The 22,874-nt window shown below is 41.2% G+C and overlaps 1 pseudogene; it reads right to left on the reverse strand.

Moving 5' to 3' along the window:
• The window catches only part of LOC126267674 (carboxypeptidase B-like), a 73,099-nt pseudogene extending 54,082 nt beyond the window's left edge, over positions 1 to 19,017 (reverse strand).
• Positions 19,018 to 22,874: the final 3,857 nt, after the last annotated feature.

Genomic DNA, 22,874 nt, shown 5'->3' on the forward strand with positions numbered 1-22,874 from the left:
TGAGGAGTCAAGGTGTGCGGGACAAACACTGCACACGTTATTTTTAAATATAACTCTAAACAGATAAATCAGCCTTTGGTACGATTTTAAGTCTTAATTGTTGATTTGAGCATGTCTGCTCTAAGCTTTGACTATTGGTTCCTCGCAATGTCACTTAACGTTTTTTAATTTTCATACTGATGAAGAAATTCTTAGAAGTGTCGAAACCTAGATAAATGTATTAAGCAACTGTTTGCAGCCAGTTGGCTGTGTTATTTCTCCACTGAAACTTATGCAGGGGTGTTTCCGCAAGAGCGTGCAAAAACGTAACACGACATAGAGAATGCTCCACTGGGCAATTTGAGATAGGAAATCTCGGGTCGGAGAAGCCTGCTTCAGGAGATATGGAAGTAAATTTGTCCACCGTTTTGTCTAGCATTACTGTTTTCCAGATTATTTACAAAAAAAATGGTTCAAATGGCTCTGAGTACTATGGGACTTAACATCTATGGTCATCAGTCCCCTAGAACATAGAACAACTTGAACCTAACTAACCTAAGGACATCACACAACACCCAGTCATCACGAGGCAGAGAAAATCCCTGACCCCATCGGGGAATCGAACCCGGGAACCCGGGCGCGGGAAGATTATTTACAACTAGCGTGGTACAAGCTTACACGAACTGTACTATTTATTTACACGTACATTCTTTATTTCTTGCAATGAGCCATGGAGGACGAGCCTGATTACTAGGAAGTCATGATGCAGGTTCTGTTTACTTTTCTTGTCCATGACGTGGTTCTGTTGTATCGTATTTACATTATCCCATGAAAGAACGCGTTATGAATCAACGACAGACTCATTCATTACTCAATGCTGTTCAGAGACGTACAGCACAATACGATGGGGCAGCACCGGTACAATAAAATGTTCAAATGTGTCTGAAATCTCATGGGACTTAACTGCTAATGCCATCAGTCCCTAATCTTACACACTACTTAACCTAAAGTATCCTAAGGAAAAACACACATACTCATTTCCGAGGAAGACTCGAACCTCCGCCGGAACCAGACAACACAGTCCATCACTTCAGCGCCTTAGACCGCTTTTTTTTTTCATTTTTGTTCGTTGTTGATCGTTGGGTTTGGTCGTTGTGGACCACACATGACATACGTGAAAGTTCGTTTAATTCAATGGCCTGCGAGGTCACCTCATATGAATGCCTTTGATTATTCCATATGCGGATATCTAAACTCACATGTGGATAAGGACAAGGAATTATTTGCCAGAATTGTATCTGCCTTTGATGTGAATCGGAGTACACCAGCGATATTTGTCAGGGTGCATCAGAATCTTGCTCGCCGATTTCGTGCTTGCATTGAGCTTGATGACCGCCATTTCAGCACATTTTCTAAGATACAGTCCAAATGGTACGTTCATTGTGTTAGTGTTGGTATCTGCAGTGAACTAATGTACATAAAAAGTACGCAGTACTGTTATTTTATTCCTAATATCTTCTTAAGCTGGCTTCGCCGACACCAAGTTCCTTGCCTCAATTTGTTCAGTGAAGCATCCTCTATGTCCTGTTAAATTTTTGCACGCTCTTACGGTAACAGCCTGCATACGGTTGCTGAAAGACAGCCATACTCAAAAGTATAATATAAATTGAAAATGTTGCTCCATTGCATTTTGTGACAATGAACTACGTTGGCGTACTACGAATGCTCTTCCGCTACTTAACGGTGTCTACTGTCCACACACGACTTGCTGGTCGACTGCGCATCTGTTGTTTACGGTTGTAAGATTTATTAGCACTGGCTATTTGACACAAATATACCATATGGACATCTAGTTTAAATTGGGAGGACCATCGTAGTGTAGAGATATACGAGGACAATGGAAGTAAAACAAACCTACAAATATATGTAAATGCTACATGAAAATCATTTGTCGAAATGGGAATACGTGAAGCCTGCAACGACTGTCAAAACAGATCTTATCGAAAACCTCTCAGCAATTTTTTTTAAAAAAAGAATTAATCATTTTTTCTGCCTGTCATTGGCGCCAAAGAAAGAAACTAGTAGAAAAAACAGACACCGAAAGTGAAGGAAGCCTGCAAACGCAGGTATGCTGAACTATGTTTCCAAATGCACCTTTATGAAGAAAGATGCAGGATTATTGCCTCAGTTCATCCTTGCACCATTTCTAATGTGAGTAATTTAGATATTAGTGTCAGTTCCGTTAAGAAACAGCTGAAAAAGTTAGAAGTAAGTAAGACCGTGGAGCCCGTTGGAATCCCAGCCAGACACAATTTGTAGCTGAGTTAACCTCTCTCCAAACCACAGTACATCGTAGATCCTTTCCTCAAAGAACTGCTTCCAGTAACTGGACGAAAGCAAAGTTTTTACCTTTGTAGAAGAAGTGCAATAGAAGTGATTCCAAAACTACCTTTTAGTGTTACCGATATCCATATTTTTTGCCATTTGAGAGCATATTTTGAGCTCAAACGTTATGAGCTTTATCGAGGAATATTACCTCGCACATGCCAAAGAGGATAGATACCGTACCTATCTGTCACACGAAAATCAATTCTTTCTTTGCTCACTTGACATTTGAAAGCTATGCACCAGGGAAATCAGGTAGATGTAGTACTTCTTGACTTCCAGAAAGCCTTTCACACAGTATCAAACCAACGCCCATTAATGTGTATACAATTATATGTGGAATCAAACGTAATTTGTGACTGAACTCAGGATTTCTTGGTAGGGAGAACGCAGAACGTTATTGTGTGTGGAGTGTAATCGACAACCGTAGAAGTAACTCAATGAACACAGATGACTTTCCAACACCTCGATTCCTCGTGAAGCACCTACCAAGATCAATCAGTTGGTGCCTTCGTTGCTATTTACATGTAGATCACTCCAGTCATGTGCTGTCAACCCTCTCAAGGGAATCAGAAACATTAAAAATTTGTGAACTTACGGAGCATTTCACAATAAAAAGAAATGTTGTAAATCTGACATCCAATGTCCTTCTCTATGCTTTTAATGATCTGAAATGGTCATCAGATGATGAGCTACTCCCGAAACGCGGCATGAGCATATTAAAGGATTCAATACTATCTGGATCTGTGTTACGTAAGCGACTTACCAGCATTTCTAAATTCAATTTTATAAAAATAAATAGTTTTCTTTGCTTCAAGAGCGCTCAGGCACACATTTGTTTCGTTGTTCCTTCTGACACCTGATAGGGTGGCTTTGCTTCTTCAGAGTAAAAATAAGAAATTCACAGAGACCTGTCGTTAATAGGGCCTAGCCTACGTGAGACATAATTACATACGTTAATTCCTCCAATCAATGTTAACTGGTAATGTTACATGTAACTAGCGGCTCAAACTATTTTTTCATTAGATTGTAAGAGTTAATCTCACACATAGCGATGTAATTCAATTAGAAAATATTGATCATAGCTTTGGTTAAAACTCATTTATTTCGGTTTGAAACGTCCTTCATTTTCAAAAATTAACATATTATTAATTATTTTCTTTTTCAAAAGTTTTCACTATAGCTTCAGTGATGCATTTGTCAGTTAACAGTCTATTTTTGATTACTTTGGTGCATGTTTATCGTAAGTAACATTACACTAACGAAGATTTCTGCGGACTTAGTGTTACTGTCATCTGCTTACTATGTAAGTGATTATTGTGACACGTTTAGTCAAAACGTGTCGTGACATAGCAACAGAAATGAGTTTTGGAGTGATTTTTTTCGTTTCCAAAATCGAACAACGTGAGGGAATCAGTTTGGCTTTTAATTTTAATTCCTTAGTAATGTTGATGTTGCAGTCTTCATTCAGAAGACTGGATATGTAATTGTCATATATCAGGGCATTATCTCATTTCTGTCTCAAAATCGCTTTGCATTGCAGATGTGATCTGCATTCGATCAAGAAAGTTGATCGGCAACATGTCATGAGAAACTATTATCACCACTCATGACGCATTTTATAGTATTATGTAGCAGAGGTCCAAGCAGAAATTCTGAAAAATTCTTTCAACCCATAGGGAAGAAAAGGAGCGAGATGGTAGGGCAAGATATTACATACGGAAAAAAGGGAGGGTTGGTGTTCGCACATCTCATAACATCAAGTATTAAGTGTTGAATTTGTAATAAGTGGTAAATTCCACCTGTCATCCGCAGCTACTTATGGGAAGCCTCTGATTTTGAGATGGTAAGAATCTCAGTGTCAGTTATCCCTCATCTGAAGAAAGCTGATTGTGAACTCCAATTCTGATAAAAGAATGGCATTTTAAATTACTTATTTTCATCTCCATATTGCTAAGATGTACGCAGTGTGTTACAATTTCTTGATTTCAGCTTCATTTGATGGCCTCACAATTTGCAACTAATATCCTCTATGCCAATCGTTGATACATGTTGAAATACTGAAACATCAGAAACCATGAAGGTGAGCGTCCTGTAGATGAAGGAGGAGGTAAATTTATAGCTTATGTTGCTAAGAAACTATTTAACAATGGTTAAATGTATTGATGATGATAAGTTCCTACCTCTAGTTCTTTCCCTTGATCAAATTATTATAAGTTTCATGGTGCTGTTACAGTACCGAGCAGCGCAGACTACAATGTATACACTGACGAAATTTCAAAGGTTCGAAACATTTCAGACGCTTCAACGATTCCGTTCCGACTTTGTCCATTTGCAGCAATGACTTACTATAAAAAATAAATTTATTGTTGGTAAAAGTAAAGAAATAGTTATCAATATATTGTATCTTGCGTTTCCCAGCCATGCTTAGTCTACACATGCAACTTCAAGTATGTAACAATACAGGGTGTTACAAAAAGGTACGGCCAAACTTTCAGGAAACATTCCTCACACACAAATAAATAAAATATGTTATGTGGACATGTGTCCGGAAACGCATACTTTCCGTGTTAGAGCTCATTTTATTACTTCTCTTCAAATCACATTAATCATGTAATGGAAACACACTGCAACAGAACGTACCAGCGTGACTTCAAACACTTTGTTACAGGAAATGTTCAAAATGTCCTCCGTTAGTGGGGATACATGCATCCACCCTCCGTCGCATGGAATCCCTGATGCGCTGATGCAGCCCTGGAGAATGGCGTATTGTATCACAGCCGTCCACAATACGAGCACGAAGAGTCTCTAAATTTGGTACCGGGATTGCGTAGACAAGAGCTTTCAAATGCCCCCATAAATGAAAGTCAAGAGGGTTGAGGTCAGGAGAGCGTGGAGGCCATGGAATTGGTCCGCCTCTACCAATCCATCAGTCACCGAATTTGTTGTTGAGAAGCGTACGAACACTTCGACTGAAATGTGCAGGAGCTCCATCGTGCATGAACCACATATTGTGTCGTACTTGTAAAGGCACATGTTGTAGCAGCACAGGTAGAGTATCCCGTATGGAATCATGATAACGTGCTCCATTGAGTGTAGGTGGAAGGTTGTACAGTACATACTGACGAAACTAAAATGAGCTCTAACACGGAAATTAAGCGTTTCCGGACCCCATGTCCACATAACATCTTTTCTTTATTTGTGTGTGAGGAATATTTCCTGAAAGTTGGGCCGTACCTTTTTGTAACACCCTGTATAACATTCTTTTCCAAAACAGTTTGTGGAAAAAAATGATTTTTTTCGTATTTAACTACGTGTTGGAGTAGACCAGTCTGGCAACAGACCATTGAATTCTCTAGTTAACCGTTTCGTTTTTTTTCGGGCCTTGAGAGACGTTTCTAACAGTACAGTATGTTCTGTGTGCTTAGAAGTGGTACCAACGTGCCTACTCACACTAAAAGTGCAACAAACTTTATTTTCCAAACTGATTTCGGTCTTGACATGTAAAAACACTAGACTTTTTCAGATACATTAACTGAGTTCAAGGCTGCCTAAAGGAAACCAAACACTTCATCATTAAGGTGATATTTTGATTCTTTTCTTCGTTTACTCTCTTTTTTTTTGGGCATTACGTCATTCTGTCGGTGTGTCTACTGGAAACTGCACATTATATCGTAAATCAGTCTATCGTGTTTTCATTAACTTAAATATGTGTAGCATTTATTGATCTACATTTTTGTGTGTAACGATATGACGTCCATCATATGTCATAAGGCACATCGATTCTATAAGAAATTCTACTGATTCATTATACTCACAATAAGGTTGAACGAATTTCTAATCACTGAAAATAGTTCCATATTTACGGAAACCCATTTCTTCTTCTGTGTAGTTTTTTTCCGGTCAGAGGAGTCAGATTGGCGACAAAAACAAACATCTGTGTAGAAGTATGTCAAAGTATACATTAAAAGCTCTTTAGTTCTCTTGGTAGCAATTTTTTTCGAGAGTGGGCGTTTTTACGTTTCACACTACTTCTGAACCTATATTGACACCTTTCCATGTACAATACTTTTCTTACTTTTAGTAATGATTCAAACAAAATCACATTTGTTGTCAAACAAAGCACCCCCTTCTTTTAGGAGTTGGGTCAGAGCGGGCAGAGGGGGCAGCGGTCGTCACGTTGTCCCCTTCACACCAAAAGGAAGAAGATGGGGAAGGAGGAATCGGAAAGAAAAAGGACAAACAGAACGCTATCCAGAAGCAGGACTTTTTTTTAACCAGTCGATGTATACAACGTCATGTCATGCCATGAAGAAAAGAAAAGAAATGAAAAGAAAAGAAAAGAAAAGAAAAGAAAAGGGTCCTCCACCCTCCAATTGAAAGAAAACTTAACATTCACTCCACTAGTAGTTGCACCTAGGGTCCTAGTGTATCTCCTTGTATCTTTTGTTTGGTCAGTGTTGTTCGTTACAAAGTCATCTGCGTTGCAACATGCTCATCATCCATCGGCATTGATGATCCAGCTGTGTGGTGGGTTTTGTAGTGCACTCCAGAGTTATAAGAATATTGTCTATATTTGGTGTTCCTACCAGATGGCAGTTATAAGAGTCGAGGGACATGAAAGGGAAGCAGTGGTTGGGAAGGGAGTGAGACAGGGTTGTAGCCTGTCCCCGATGTTATTCAATCTTTATATTGAGCAAGCAGTAAAGGAAACAAAAGAAAAATTTGGAGCAGGTATTAAAATCTAGGGAGAAGAAATAAAAACTTTGAGGTTCGCCGATGACATTGTAATTCTGTCAGAGACAGCAAAGGACTTGGAAGAGCAGGATATAAGATGAACATCAACAAAAGCAAAATGAGGATAATGGAATGTAGTAGAATTAAGTCGGGTGATGCTGAGGGAATTAGATTAGGAAATGGGACACTTTAAGTAGTAAAGAAATTTTGCTATTTGGGGAGCAAAATAACTGATGATGGTCGAAGTAGACACGATATAAAATGTAGACTGGCAACGGCAAGGAAAGCGTTTCTGAAGAAGAGAAATTTGTTAACATCGAGTATAGATTTAAGTGTCAGGAAGTCATTTCTGAAAGTATTTGTATGGAGTGTAGTAGCCATGTATGGAAGTGAAACATGGACGATAAATAGTTTGGACAAGAAGAGAAGAGAAGCTTTCGAAATGTGGTGCTACAGAAGAATGCGGAAGATTAGATGGGTAGATCACATAACTAATGAGGAAGTATTGAATAGGATTGGGGAGAAGAGAAGTTTGCGGCATAACTTGACCAGAAGAAGGGATTGGTTGGTAGGACATGTTCTGAGGCATCAAGGGATCACCAATTTAGTATTGGAGGATAGCTTGGAGGGTAAAAATCATAGAGGGAGACCAAGAGATGAATACACTAAGCAGATTCAGAAGGATGTAGGTTGCAGTAGGTACTGGGAGATGAAGAAACTTGCGCAGGACAGAGCAGCATGGAGAGCTGCATCAAACCAGTCTTAGGGCTGAAGACTACAACAACAACAACCTATCACGCAGTGCTGTTCCTGTATGAAGTTCCAAACATCAAGTACATCCTTTGGGCCATTCCTGAAGGAGAAGAAGAAGAAGAAAGAGAAGAAGAGTTCCGGCACTGATGAGTGCCGGTGTTATCTGCACTAGAAAAGCCAACATTTCTTTGATGAAGTACAAGGCCACTGTGGCCTCTCTGCAGCTAAGGAGGTGTTCGCCCATGTCAGTCACATTACATTGCATGCAGTGGAGGGACTCCACACGGCTGATTTTAGACATGGTTGTGTGACATGTTTACTACTGACTGTCACGTACCAAGTGGGTCAGACGTCAGAGTCGAGCATGCCTGTGTGGACCGTCCACCACAAGGCACGCTTTTGCGTTCTAGAGCATTTCGTTTCCTCCGCATTTCAATGCCATGTCTCTCCCTGGCCACAGTAGAGCTCCTTCGCCGTCGCCAAGGGTGGAGCCAGAAAAGCACCACATGTGTGAGTTCCAATCAGAAGTGCCCAAGGTAGAAAACTGGTTCTGGGATGTTTTGCAACAACACTGTGAACTCCAAGTAGGCTTTCGCTAGCGCCTTCAGCAGCAGGCTCACGAGGCTGGTGGGCAGCGAAGCCATGACTGTAGATGCGAACTAACAGGACAACTGATTTATCGAACGTTGAAGAATATTCCTGAGCTGAGTCTCCATAACGTTGTGGGCCACTGGGTTAATAATGGAAGTGCCTGTGCGGCATGCAGGTTGTGTAGCACTGGGTAACCAATGGCATACTGTGTCCTCTGGAAGATGTTCAAAATCAGCAGGTGGTGATCTGCTATGCCTGCTCTAGTTTGGTGAAGGAGGTGCCTATAATTATGGGTCGTCGTAGAGCATATATCAGTCGTGAAGTGAAAACCCAATCATCTCATCTGGTCGCTGAACTGTGACTGACTCTGCCAGGTGTCAGTCTCATCCTAGTACACATGGCTGCCCCACAGGACTTGATACATTCCATGTGATTCTCATATTGTCAGTGCCCCGTAGGCATCAAGCCATCCACACAAGCAGTGCATCTGAAGGTGGTGGTACCTTGCATCACCCCAGGTGACCTGTGGTGTAGCCACATAACAAAAGTTTCTTAGGCCAACAACTATATCACAGATGATAGGCAGTCTTGGCACACTGATCAGTGGACCTGTATGGGCGCCTTTAAATGACTATTATCAAGCACCCTTGAAATGGTGCTGGCATCACACGCTCCAGAGAACTGCAGTCAACAATGAGTAGTCAACTTGATCAACTCCTTAACTAAAGTAGATGGATGGCAGCTCATCAGGTAAATGCCAAGCTTCGCCAGGTTATTGTGTCCCTATATCGGCTCCGAACTGTGCATATCCTTGATCCTGCAAAAGTACGTACTGCATCATACCCCTGAAATGCGTAGCCATCAATCTGGTGAAGACTGTCATGCCACTATTCAGCAGTGTCAAGGTCGGTAATCATGGATGCGGTAGCCACCATCAATTCATCTAAGAACGTTATGGGAAGTGGAACATCTGGAAACATCAGTTCACTGCATATCTCTGTCCAACGCGATTCCAAAAACTGATTGAAGACCTGATAAAACACCAAAATGGACGCCATCTAGTCCTGGGGTATTGTTAGCCGCTCCTCTGCCATTGATATCGGATACCTCGTCTTCAGTCACATCCCCTGACAAGTCCACTTCTAATTTCTGTGGTATGGGGTCGTGGATCAATCCTGATACGTCCTTAATGACTGCCTGATCCGCATGCTGCACTGAATACAGTCGAGCACAGTGGTTATGAAAAGCTTGTCTATATCGTGTTATTCGTTGAGACATCTTCATTCCTTTGTGTTGGTAATGTAGAGCAGAGACCATCGCTGCCTTTTTCACTTCGCTAACATGTGATGCATTGAAATTTGTTCCAAGGGCAGGCTGTCTTGTGCACGCACGTTTACTACAGTTCCTCCTAAATGGAGGCGCTTGGTAGAAACGATCTTTACTGTGGACAGTTGACAATTGTAGGTCCGGTGAATGCAGCTGATCGAAACACTCCCTAAGAATGTAAAGTAAAAGTCTATTGTGTGTCTGTGACATGCACCTGCTTCTCTGCTGCATGCTATGAAGATTCTTCTGAGGACCAGTTTCACGCAATCAATCCACCATCTTAAGGCCGAGTGGTACAGACCATGGCGGCAAACACACTTATTCCATGTACGTCCCCCGGCTATTCGACAGATCGGGGAGATCAAGTGGGCAATATTTAGCTCCCATGGGCTTGTGCTTCACCACTCACTAGTGAACTGAGGGTTATGGCACAAATGAAGGCCAAGTGATCCGAAAACAGTGTTGGCCACACCTCCGCTTTGCATATCACTGTCTGTAACGAGCACGTGACATAAATCCATTCGAGTTGGGTGGAGGAGTGACTGGTGAAGTGAGTATAGCTGTGTCTGTCGCCATGGATGTGGCGCCAGGTGCTCTCCACTTGAACATCGTGGATGTAAAACTCAGTGTACAGGAAATGGCGCGAGAGCTGGCCTGAAGGTACTTGTGTGCAACTGAAGTCTCTCCAAACCACCATGTTGGCTAGACGACACTGACGGAGCAGCGCGATGTCTTTGGCAAAAAACCGAAGCGTTCTTGCTGTCGCTCTGTACCAGAAGGGGCACAGATATTTATGCTTCGTACTTAGTTCATTGTGGCATCCATGACTCATGCATTGAGGAGATATCGTGCGTCATCTTCTACCAAGCTCTCTTTAAGTAAGACTGTGATGCTGCTGCTAGTGGGTGATTCATGGGCGACATTAGCTGTGTAACCTAAGAGATGGGGAAAGCTGGCTATGTAGTCCTCTTGCAAAAGAGCCATGCTACGTCTGCAGCATTAAACATTTCTTGCGGCATGGAGAATTTATTGCGCCTTCTGAGAGTGAGAAGGTTGTTCGCTACCAGCTGAAAAGTTTTTTGCCTTGTCTCCACGTCAGGTGGTGTTGTCATGGACGACGATATATGGAATATCGTCATCAAAACGTCATTGACTCACTGCCACTTATTTGGGCGCCAGAACAGTTACTTGTGGACGTAAGTTTCTGGGTCAGCGTTTTGAAGCTGATCAGATGCCATTGCTCCCTCAGTAAGGAAGGCCGCTTACGGCACGACCCTTTTGTTGACGTCCATCTTTTCTTGTGGTTCGCCCAGTTATGGTGGTTGAGGATGTTGCAAGGTTGTCGTCGCCTGAGGAGGCGGCGTGACCTCGGTCGTGTCCTCGATTCACAGGATGTCAGACCCGCAGTTGATCAGTGGTTTCTCCGTCCACGGGGGATGCCAGTGTTGCTTTGACATAGGCGATGGGGGTATCAACCTCACCTCCGCTGGCTGCAGTTCCCCGATCGCTTTAGCATCAGTCGGCACTGAATACACGACGACCTGACATGATCTCCCTCTCCACAGCCAACACAAATGTATGGTTGGCCATTGTACATCACTACGGCATAGCACGGCAGTATGGCAGTATGTGTTTTATCAGTACAATTTTTATTTTTCATACACCATAGTACACCTCATAAGGCCCAAACATCTGTCATTTCTGAGCCACATGGCTGATCACATTTCCTTACTGTCGAAATACCACAATTATGACATTGGCTGGCACCTCAGAGGGAAGCCTTAAACTATAATGGTACACAAGCCCAGGCTCATGTAGTCAGTCCACTGTAACAACCCAATGTGACCACTGCAGTGTTTGAACTTAGCCACTTAGCAAATTTGTTTACCACAGTTGTGCAAACCTCAGCATTTACCATCTTGATACAAATGACGCTGGCTGGAATTGAAAAGTGGATGCCCACGATGTCAAGACTGTCTCACAGGAATCTGTCAACCTCACATGCATGTAGTCTGGCGTGATTTTGATCATGGTCTGTCTATAAGAGTGCATGATATTTAGAACTTGTTTCTAATGTCTCACAACAGCTGGGAAGTGAACAACTTCCTCTGCACAGCTCCAATGATGGGAGACAAGCAAGACATCTGTGCTTCACCACTGCCAAGGGCAGACTGCCCACTAGGGAGATAAGGAAACGAGAACAGCGTTGAGGTGGTGCAGTAGCTATTGATTTCACTGTTAATATTTAAATGTTTTATTTTTTAAATGTTTTGTTTCTCATTGACTTGGTGTGAGAGGAAGTGTCATACCACTTTGGTATACTGATTTCAGTGGGCACCATATTTTCAAGCTGTTCATTAAATTTTTTTAAATGAAGAGTTGACTAAAGTACAAATATTTACCTTGTAATGTACATTCACTGTTATTATAATTTTAGGTTGCATGTGTTTTGCGCCGTTTGAGAAAGACGTAGCGATGCCAGAGTCATTAACAAACGGTAACGCGGACCCTACGTGCTGTCGGATGTCCGTGGCGAGCTGGCCATTTAATCTGAAGTCTATTAGTATTACAACTAATGTAAGTACTGTTCCTTTGTCAGTTTGAGGGTGTGTGTAAGATTTTTGGATAGTGGTAAGCCTAAACCAGCATATCAAGCACTGTCTGTTATATTTTCAACTTTGTGTTAATATGCGGTAAGCGTGTTTTGACTTTCAAATGTTTAATGGGAGTTTGATTAAATTTACAAAACCTCGTGGAAAGTGATAGTGTGGAAGTCGCGCAGCCATGTAGGATTAGCAGTGATTTAAATTTCATTTTTTTTCTAATAGGAGAATTAGTAGATTTATCAGGTTTTCCTAGGAATCAGCGCCGAACTAATCAGTGTACTGAGTTAGATAAGTAAAAAAAAAAAAAAACAGTGGTCCAGCATCCCAAGGTCACTTTTGTAGGCAGGAAACCGTTGTAGTTCCTACCAACACTGCAGTTTTAATGTCGAAATGTTTCTTCGATGCAGCAAAAATTTAAGTTGTAAAAAGGTCAAACAAAAACATTCAGTCAACATCATCAGAAGATACAAAAGAAGTTTATAAACATAATTGAAAGATTTTGTATGTTTTTTCCTTGAAATAGTAAAAGCATTCATTTTTGTGCAGTCGACTATGCTGTGATATCTCTAAAGGAAAGACAAACGCTTGGGCAGGCATACACACTTTAAAAATTATTGCCAGCCCAACTCTGATTAGACATTTCAGAAGTTAAAAATTATAAGTTGTTCCCCTTTCCATATAGAATTCAGAATTGATGACGGTTTAATGATTTTAATCAATACAAGGACGCATTGGACTCGGCGTATACCATTAGAGAAGTGATAGAAAAAATCCGAATGACTTATCGTAGTATGATTCAGCAACTATCGCTCGATGGTTCTTAGGAAACGATCATTTTTCATCAGTTACTTCAGTTACTATTATATCAGTTGTGACTGTGTATCAGATACTACCTCTTTCAGATTATACAGGGCCAAGAATATTGCCAAGGCTAGTGCAATATATTTAACAGTAGTCGTCAAATGCCACATGCGGGAATAATAATAACAAGAAAAAAACAAAACAAAACTTGATAGAGAGTGAAGGAAGGGGAGGCGTTAAAGAAAGGACGTACGTTTTTAACAAATAGCTAAATTACAAAATTTTCATTTTTTTTAAAAAAGAAAAAGGCTCCAGTGAAGCCTCCTTTTGATTTGCCGTAAAGAAGCGAACTATCTAGAACAGTTGTGTGTGTTGGTAAGTTCTGTCGTCACTGCTCGTCGGAAAAATTACGAATTTATGAATGACAGCATTCACTGTGAACCCTAAAAATAGATTCATTTTTTGAATAGGATTTTTGTTTCCAAACAATAGCTGACAATCGTCCCCAAAGAATAAGCTGGCGGTAGCTGTACCGTATAAACAAGAATGTAATTAGAGGTTGCAGAAATCTCTACACGTGCAGGGTAAACGTCACAGATACCAGGGGCGCAAACTACAGGTACAAAAAGGCCGAAAGAATCTGACAGCCAATACTTAACATTAAGCGATCAAACTCAGGCTGTGACTTTCCTGCTCATGAACTTCACCTCATCATCTCATTTCGCTAGGTTTCCCTAATTACTTAATTCGTCTATATTACCTACTTTGTTTTGAATTTACTTTATTGATATTTTCAAGACATTCTAAACTCTTTGATATTCTTCTGATTTACCAGGTGCACATCATTTCGGTAGTTATATTTACATTATGCCTCAATTTATGCATTACTTGTGAATTGTAGGTAATTTCCTTGTTACAAATTTTGATTTAGTTGAAAAGCCTTTTGAACTTAAAATTTAAAGAGAATTCACAGAATTCACTCCGTGCAACAGAGATGACTTTTGGCCTGTGAGTTTTGCAACAGACCATTCATAAGTAATATCTTTATCAGTGTTCTTCACCAGGTTGCTATCTGACAACGGTATAGTCGTTACTGTCTGGCGACAGACTTGTAAACAGAAAACTACTTCACGAAACAAGTAAGTAATAATGAACAACCACAATTTTTGTTTTCATTGAGAAATATGTGTGCAACTACAGTTACCTAACTTACACACTGTTAAAGGTTAACGGGGAGGGGGGGGGGGGGGGCTGTCTGAGTCACGCTACTACCACAGCTCCGTCATCATGATCATCATCTTCATCACCTTCCTTTCAAGAATTATTCTATTTCCTGTTCTGAACTCACAACCAAAATCATTCCTATCTTTTCTGCAGTCTTCCACTATCTCTTTTCCCGTTTGGCTTATAGTTTGGGATCTTCTGAGGAATTCTGTGACCTGGCATTCTCCCATTTTCACTATACTTTCGAATTTTTTTACTCGTGTTGAAAATATTTCATTCTGTTTTAATATCTTCAGTTCTAACCGTGTCTCTTCTTGTACAGCACTTCGTTCTTCTTAGAAACCTCATATCTACTGTTTCAATTTAATTTCTTGTTTTTGTTGAAACCCGGTTTACGCTTCCATAGAATAACACAGGAACCATCATCATTTCATAGACTTTCGTGATGGCCTCCTTTTGTGTTCTGAAAATTCTGCTATGGGCAGTTTGAAATTCTTGTATTTTGTTTTCAATATCAGAGTCAAAAACAAAACTTACAGCACATTTCGTTATAAATTTTTACGTTCCATTTATTAACAGTGAATTCGAAGTAAGTTTTAAAAACAGTAGGTAATAATCCAATCCATGTCTTAAACATTCGTTAGTAGTTACTTCTTCTAACTGATTTCTAACTGTGTTTTATTACAATGTGTGTTTTTTTGTAAGGAATTCTCATTATCTCACTGGTAGTAGTGAACATAGCTATAATACTATATAAAGACAATTCGTTTTTTAACTTTATTACCAAACTCTCGAAGAGTTCTTAATGCGTTTACTTCAGATTTTTACACAACACTCTAATAAACGTTCTAACCGACATAAGCTACATATTTTTTTAAATATATATAAAGAGAAAATGTTATTAGTAAACATCTCTAAAAGACAGAGTACATATTTTTAATTTACTTAGTGTGTATATATACACCACTATATAAGTATAAGAAGTTGCTTAATGTTATCAAAATTCTCGAAATGTTCTTAACTGATTTACTTCTAATTTTTCACGACGCTCTAATAAATGTTTGGATGGATGTAGAGCACATATTTAAAAAAAATATAAATCCATATATTTTATAAAAATGGATGTGTGTGTGTGTGTGTGTGTGTGTGTGTGTGTGTGTGTGTGTGTGTGTGTTCCACATCTCCTTCCAATCAACTTGAGCGATTTCAACGAAACTTAGTATACATATACCGTACCATCAGACAACAATCGCTGTAAGATTCTGAACCACCTATATGTCAACTGGATGGGGACGGGGGTGAAAAAGAATCGAAGCCCGTGATGCATGAATTCCCAGACTTTATTCATTCATGAGAGCAATTAACGTCTTGCAACAAATTTTGCAAGAATTTCAAACATTAACGAAATGTTTTCTCTCTGACTACTACCACAAAATTATCAAAAGAAAAGTGTTTATCGCTTACAACTTCTCTGCTGTACATGCAGTGAAATTACCGGATAAGGCATGACTTTATGGTTTATTACTTATTTATTACTTCTTTACTACTAGCTGTATTCTCAACACATTTTACAGACATTATGCACATGTACCACTGAATGAAAATATTAAATTACATCACTGTACGACACATAGTTCAGGAGATACGACGTAATAAACAATGAGAGGCGTGAAAAACTGCTATATCATGAATGATATTTGAATTTATTACTTCATTGTTACGAATACTGTTCCCAGTAAATTTCGCAGACAGTATCCACATATGACCCTGAATGTACCTAAAATATTGTCTCATTGTACTACATATATCTCAGGAGATATGGGGTCATGAATAGTGAGATGCATTTAAAACTGCCGCATTCTGCATGAAGGTTAAACTTATTACTTTGTTCTACTAACTCCATTCCCAACACAGTTTTGCAGGCAGTATCTACAAATGCTGCTGAATGTACCTACAAAATTATACCACTGTGCGACACAGAGTTCATACATTAAGCACAACGCCATAGGCTGCGTGGTATTGGCACGGACACACACCAATAAGGCACGCCTTTCTCCGCTAGTGTATTATATGTGTAAGGGGGAAACATTGTTAGCGAAAATCTAGAGTATTTCATCACCGATTTACTTCAAATTTTTACACGATACTCAAATAGTCGCTCAGACAGACATAAGCCACAATTCAAGTTGCAGTTTCAAAACGCTGTAGGAAGAGAACCACTCCTCAGAATAAAATTAGAACAGTATATTATTGACATAGGGGGAAACGTCATGGAAGAAAAAAAATTGACGACAATTTTGGCGTAGTAGTCGGCGTCTTCACGTAAATGAGATCAGCTACAAACAACAAAAAAAGGACTCTCAGCACTATGGGACTTAACATCTCAGGTCATCAATCCCCTAGACTAAGAACTACTTAAACCTAACTAACGTAAGGACATCACACATCCATATCCGAGCCAGGATTCGAACCTCCAACCGTAGCAGCAGCGTGGTTCCGACTGAAGCGCCTAGAACCTCTCGGCCACAACGGCCGGCTTCAAATGACAGACAAACCACAATACGACTGCTATGGTTTGAGTTGCACGCTACACCGTTCGTACTGTTCAGTGTGCATCACTGCAGAAATTCGGTAGTCAACAGTTATTGCACTGATAGTTAGGTAAGCCCATCCACCGCAAAAAGGCCGTACCACATCAGAAGAGGAAAATCGGTTTCTAATTATCCTGTGCCCAAAAACTGCATTAAAAACAAATTGACATCGCTTTTTAATTGTCCTAGGGCCAAAGCGCGATGTCCAAATGTCGCAACATCTTTCAGATGAAGCCACAACCAGAAGTCACGATGATTAAAGTCAGGTGACGGCTGATAGTTCTAGCATTTCCTAAATGTCTCTGCAGTCGCCGCATCACTGGCTGTGTAGTACGCGGAGGAGCGCCATCTTGCGTAGAACTGATCCAACCCACGCATCCACACTGTTGAAGGTTTGGAATGACTTTGGTACACAAAAGAGTTCCGTAGGGTTTACCAGTGACGGCAAAGGTAACACTATCCACAGGACTCATCTTGAAAAAATATGGCCCCACGATAAACGATGCCGTCATCCTGCATCACACATCCTTACAGAATGAAGTGGTAGCGGTTGACGTGTGTAAGGATTTTCCGTTTCCCATATTATACAGTTATGTGTATTGACATGTTCCTCGAGATGCACATGGGCTTAGTCTGCCCACAGAATGCTGCATGGCCATTCATGTAAACTAGAAATCCCAGAGGGAACTTGTGTCTTGCTGGTAGGTCATTAAGGACTATCTCTTGAACGGATAGCAATGCCGGATTTTTCGTGGGATTTTGTGCACCTTGTCCAACATTCAGGCAATTCCCCGTGCACTGCGTGTTTGAACACCACCGCTCGACTCCTACCGCAATTCTGTGGCCACATCTCCGACGGACGTCGCATGGACTACTTTCCTCCCTCCGCCAAAATTCACATCAAATAAATCTCAGCTGGCCGTTGTGGACGAGCGGTTCTAGGCGCTTCAGTCCGGAACTGCGCTGCTGCTACGGTCGCAGGTTCGAATCCTGCGTCGGGCATGGATGTGTGTGATGTCCTTAGGTTAGTTAAGTTTAAGTAGTTGTAAGTCTAGGGGCCGATGACCTCAGATGTTAAGTACCATAGTGCTTAGAGCCATTTCAACCATTTGAAAAAGCCTCTCTTTTCGAATTATGCAGTCATTTTCTGCAGACACTTAGCAGACATCGGACCAATGCCTTTTTTCATAGCCTTGAGTGTCCCGAACGTCTGCAAGGCTATTGGCCCACAATCATCATTCTTATAAAAGAGCTTTATCAGCTGTGTGCATTCCTTCGTGGGAAAAGTTCATATTGGGTGTCTTGGACACAAACCGAGGAACAGGCGTGTGCCGCGCGTTTGTTGGTGTGCATATTCTGACGCTTACAGTGCCATATAATGGTCAAATTTTCGTTAGTTTTTCTCTGTTCTATGACGTTTCCCCCTGCATCAACAATATGCTGTTCAAATTTGACGTCATTCTGAGCACTGGTTCCCTTTCTACAGCGTTTTGAAACTGGGTCTTTTATGGACACCATGTATATCCAGATCCAGCAGATGGTGAGATATCTCTCATACACCAAGATAGCAACCATTTCCCGATTCATTTTAAGCGACTTCAATTCCCTGAATTATCAATAAACAAAGCTGAACGTCAGGAGGATATTGGAAAGAGGATGGACAGAGAGAAAGGGAAGAGAGATAGGAGGAAGGATATTATGGACAGAGAGAGGGCGCGGACGGAAGTAAGGGCATATTTCTAATCCCCCTACATATTTAGCAATTACGAAGCATTGACGGGTTCGCTAGTTTCATAGAAACGTTAAGCAAACTGGAAGAGTGAGGATGCTGTGAAAGTTAGATTGACAGTCATCAGCGAAATGAAACATTTATTACATTGTCGAAATGTGTGAAGTTGTAAGTGCATTTCTATGAACGGCAAGTAGACACCTGTCAGATTCAGTCACCCCCTGTAGGAGACGACTGCCAGCGCGGACGCCAACAGTGTTGCCAACAGCAGCAGACTCAATCCTGAGGAGCGCATCGTGACGTTTACATCTGTGGCGCGCCGTCTTCGTAGATATAAGCGCCCTTATCACGGTCTTGCGTGAGCCGCCGATGGGCATAGAAAAACCACCTCTCATTGTCCACTTTCATTCAGTAACTCATCAGCTCTTCAAAAACCTGACGTAAATACGTATGCAATACTGGGGTCATTGATCACATCTCTACCTCCCCACCCAATTCTCCTCCTAAATAACAATGTAGTTAAAACCTTTCTGACTGGCCGAACGGTTCTAGCCGGTACAGCCTGGAACCTCGCGACCGCTACGGTCGCAGGTTCGAATCCTGCCGCGGGCATGGATGTGTGTGATGTCCTTATGTTTTAGTAGTTCTAAGTTCTAGGGGACTGATGGCCTTAGAAGTTAAGTCCCATAGTGCTCAGAACCATTTGAACCATTTGAACCTTTCTAACTTACTTAAGGATTTCTATGTTTACTTACAACATTCCTATGTTTATTTATATTTATTTCCACGTATTTCAGCCAACGTCGTAGATTAAAGTGCCAAAAAAGCTATGTGTGTCGATAATGGCAATGAAAAATAATCCTACACATACACGGAAGGAGGCAAAGAAACTATATAACACTAGTCTGCAAACAGGTGCTCACAATATTAGTTCCAAGGGAGATGTTGATAATAGCAAGTGCACACTTCGATATTATATTGCATAAATCATGACGTTGTGAAACACGTGACAGTTTATTGTAAGTATAGTTCTTAAATAAGTTGCATTGCTGGGGCATGCTCTTTTCATTTACTTCGCCTGGGGTATGAGACTGTGGCGGTCAGTTTATGTGTAATACCGCAAAGTGAATCAAAGTTTATCTTTCGAATAAGGTAATTTGCTTTTTACTGAAATAACTTCTTCTGACTTCAAAAAAAGAAGTTGTATTGTCTGTCCCCTGTGGTTTTCCATTAAGTTCATTCGGATGAGGCATAACGTCTACCGTGAAATGAAATTTTTAGATACACTGCTCATTCGTTAGTTCTGGATAGTGAACAACCTACTCAACAAGAAATGTTTTAATTTTTTAACAAGGAAACGAAAAGTTTCATAACGTGTCCTCTTGATTACAAATGGACCTTATTATGCAGCAAAAAATGAGAGCGCTCCGTCACCATTTCAGCAACAGATTCTTTTAATTGGTGATGATTATTAGATTTACCTACAACGCAGTTAATAATCATAAATTCTGCGACTTTGAAAATTTCTTCTAGAAATGTCAGCAGACAAAGTGATTCGTGATGAATGATGCAACGATAAATAAGTAACTCATGATTTTTTTAATTTCAAAATAACAACAAACGCGTTTCTTACGCCATTCATGGTTTTCACACGGCTGTTGAAAATAAGACAGTTTTATCGATTGGAATATGACGTTTCTCAGTGCACACAGTTACTACATTTGCTAAAACCTCTCTAAATGTTTCACCTGTTTCAACTGTTGATGAAAGAAACTGCACAAAAATTGAAGCCTGCAGTGTATCATTTACGTCACAAGATTCTTCAACTGCTATTGAGAATGTTAAAGCCAACTGAATATCTTCGATTTGGTGGTCGGTTGTATTTAAACACATTTTAACTGTTCAACCTTCCACTGTTTTAGCAGACAATGGTAACTCTCAATTTTTTTAAAATATCTACCTTGTGCTTAAAATACCGAAACATCTTTATATGTATTCGCCGTATATGTATGATTTTCCTCTATTATAAATCTCTAGACTAAGCACCATACTTACAATAGACCATTTTTGGAAGATTTCATCCAGTAATCAATACAGAACATTTTTCTTGACTCTTCTCAATTTCCTCAACTACTTTCATCCTTGTATCACCGACAGGATATTGAGTACTAAATGACGCGTGTTCAGTTAGAAAGTACCTCTCCAAAATTTATTTCCTGTTATGAGCCAATTTCTCCTGAATGATAATAAGCGTTGGAAGGCCACTTAAGTTTTGAACAAAAGCGTAAGTCTCGATCAATTCGGCTTTAAATTCAATGTGTTGTCTAACGTTTTTCTGTGCTTCTTCTTTGTAGGTCCGTCAAACAGGGTGCCTATTTTTTTTCTCTTTACGCTGAGGTGACTTCAGTCATGGGATACTTCTTAATGACATGTCGGACCTCTATTTTCCTGGCGCAGTGCAGCAATTCAGCGTGGCATGGCTCAAGAAGTTGTTGGAAGTACTCTACAGAAATAGTGAGAAATACTGCCTCTATAGTTGTCCATAAATGCGAAAGTGTTACCGATGCATGATTTTATGCACAAACTGACCTCTCTATTACGTCCAATAAATGTTCGATAGGATTCATGTCGGGCGATCTGGGTAGCCAAATCATACACTCGAAATGTCCAGAAAGTACTTCAAACCAATCGTGAATAATTGTGGTCCGGTGACTTGGTGCATTGCATTCATAAAAATTCTATCGTTGTTCGGAAACATGAATGGCTGTAAATGGTCTACAGGTAGCCGAATGTAACCATTTACAGTCTATGATTGGTTCAGCTGGACCAGAGAAACCAGTCCATTCCATGTAAATGCAGTCCACACCATTATGGAGCCACTATCAGCTACCAGGGTGCCTTATTGACAACTTGGGTCCATGGCTTTGTGGGGTCTGTACGACATTCGAATTATACCGTCAGCTCTTATCAAATGGAATCAGGATTCATCCGACCAGGCAACAGTTTTCCAGTCGCCTGCGGTCCAACCGATATGGTCAGAAGCCCAGGGAAGGCGCTACAGACGATGTCGTGCTCTTAGCAAAGGCACTCGCGTCGGTCGTATGATGTCATAGCCCACGAACGCCACATTCCGCAGCACTGTCCTAACGGATGCATTGATTTCTGCAGTTATTTCACGCAGTGTTGCTTGTCTGTCAGCACTAGCAACTCTACGCAAACACTGCTGCTTTCGGTCGTTAAGCGAAGGCCGTCGGCCACTGCGTTGTCTGTGGTGAGAGGTAATGCCTGAAATTTGGTATTCTCGGGGCACTCTCGACACGACGGACATTGGCATTTGAATTCTCTAGCAATTTCCGATATGGAATGTCCCATGCATCTAGTCCAAACTACAAATCCGCATTCAGAGTCTGTTAATCACGTCGTGCGGCTATAATCACGTCAGATATCTTTTCAGGAGAATAGTTTGTATACAAATGACAACTCAGCCAATACACTGCCCTTTTATGCTCGTACGTTGTGTACGCGACATTACTGCCACCTCTATATACACTCCTGGGAAATGGAAAAAAGAACACATTGACACCGGTGTGTCAGACCCACCATACTTGCTCCGGACACTGCGAGAGGGCAGTACAAGCAATGATCACACGCACGGCACAGCGGAAACACCAGGAACCGCGGTGTTGGCCGTCGAATGGCGCTAGCTGCGCAGCATTTGTGCACCGCCGCCGACAGTGTCAGCCAGTTTGCCGTGGCATACGGAGCTCCATCGCAGTCTTTAACACTGGAAGCATGCCGCGACAGCGTGGACGTGAACCGTATGTGCAGTGGACGGACTTTGAACGAGGGCGTATAGTGGGCATGCGGGAGGCCGGGTGGACGTACCGCCGAATTGCTCAACACGTGGGGCATGTGGTCTCCACAGTACATCGATGTTGTCGCCAGTGGTCGGCGGAAGGTGCACGTGCCCGTCGACCTGGGACCGGACCGCAGCGACGCACGGATGCACGCCAAGACCGTAGGATCCTACGCAGTGCCGTAGGGGACCGCACCGCCACTTCCCAGCAAATTAGGGACACTGTTGCTCCTGGGGTATCGGTGATCGTTGAGGGGACACTGAATAGTGCACGGTACATCCAAACCGTCATCGAA

Source organism: Schistocerca gregaria, chromosome 4 (assembly GCF_023897955.1).
Source record: "Schistocerca gregaria isolate iqSchGreg1 chromosome 4, iqSchGreg1.2, whole genome shotgun sequence".
Classification (NCBI taxonomy): domain Eukaryota; kingdom Metazoa; phylum Arthropoda; class Insecta; order Orthoptera; family Acrididae; genus Schistocerca; species Schistocerca gregaria.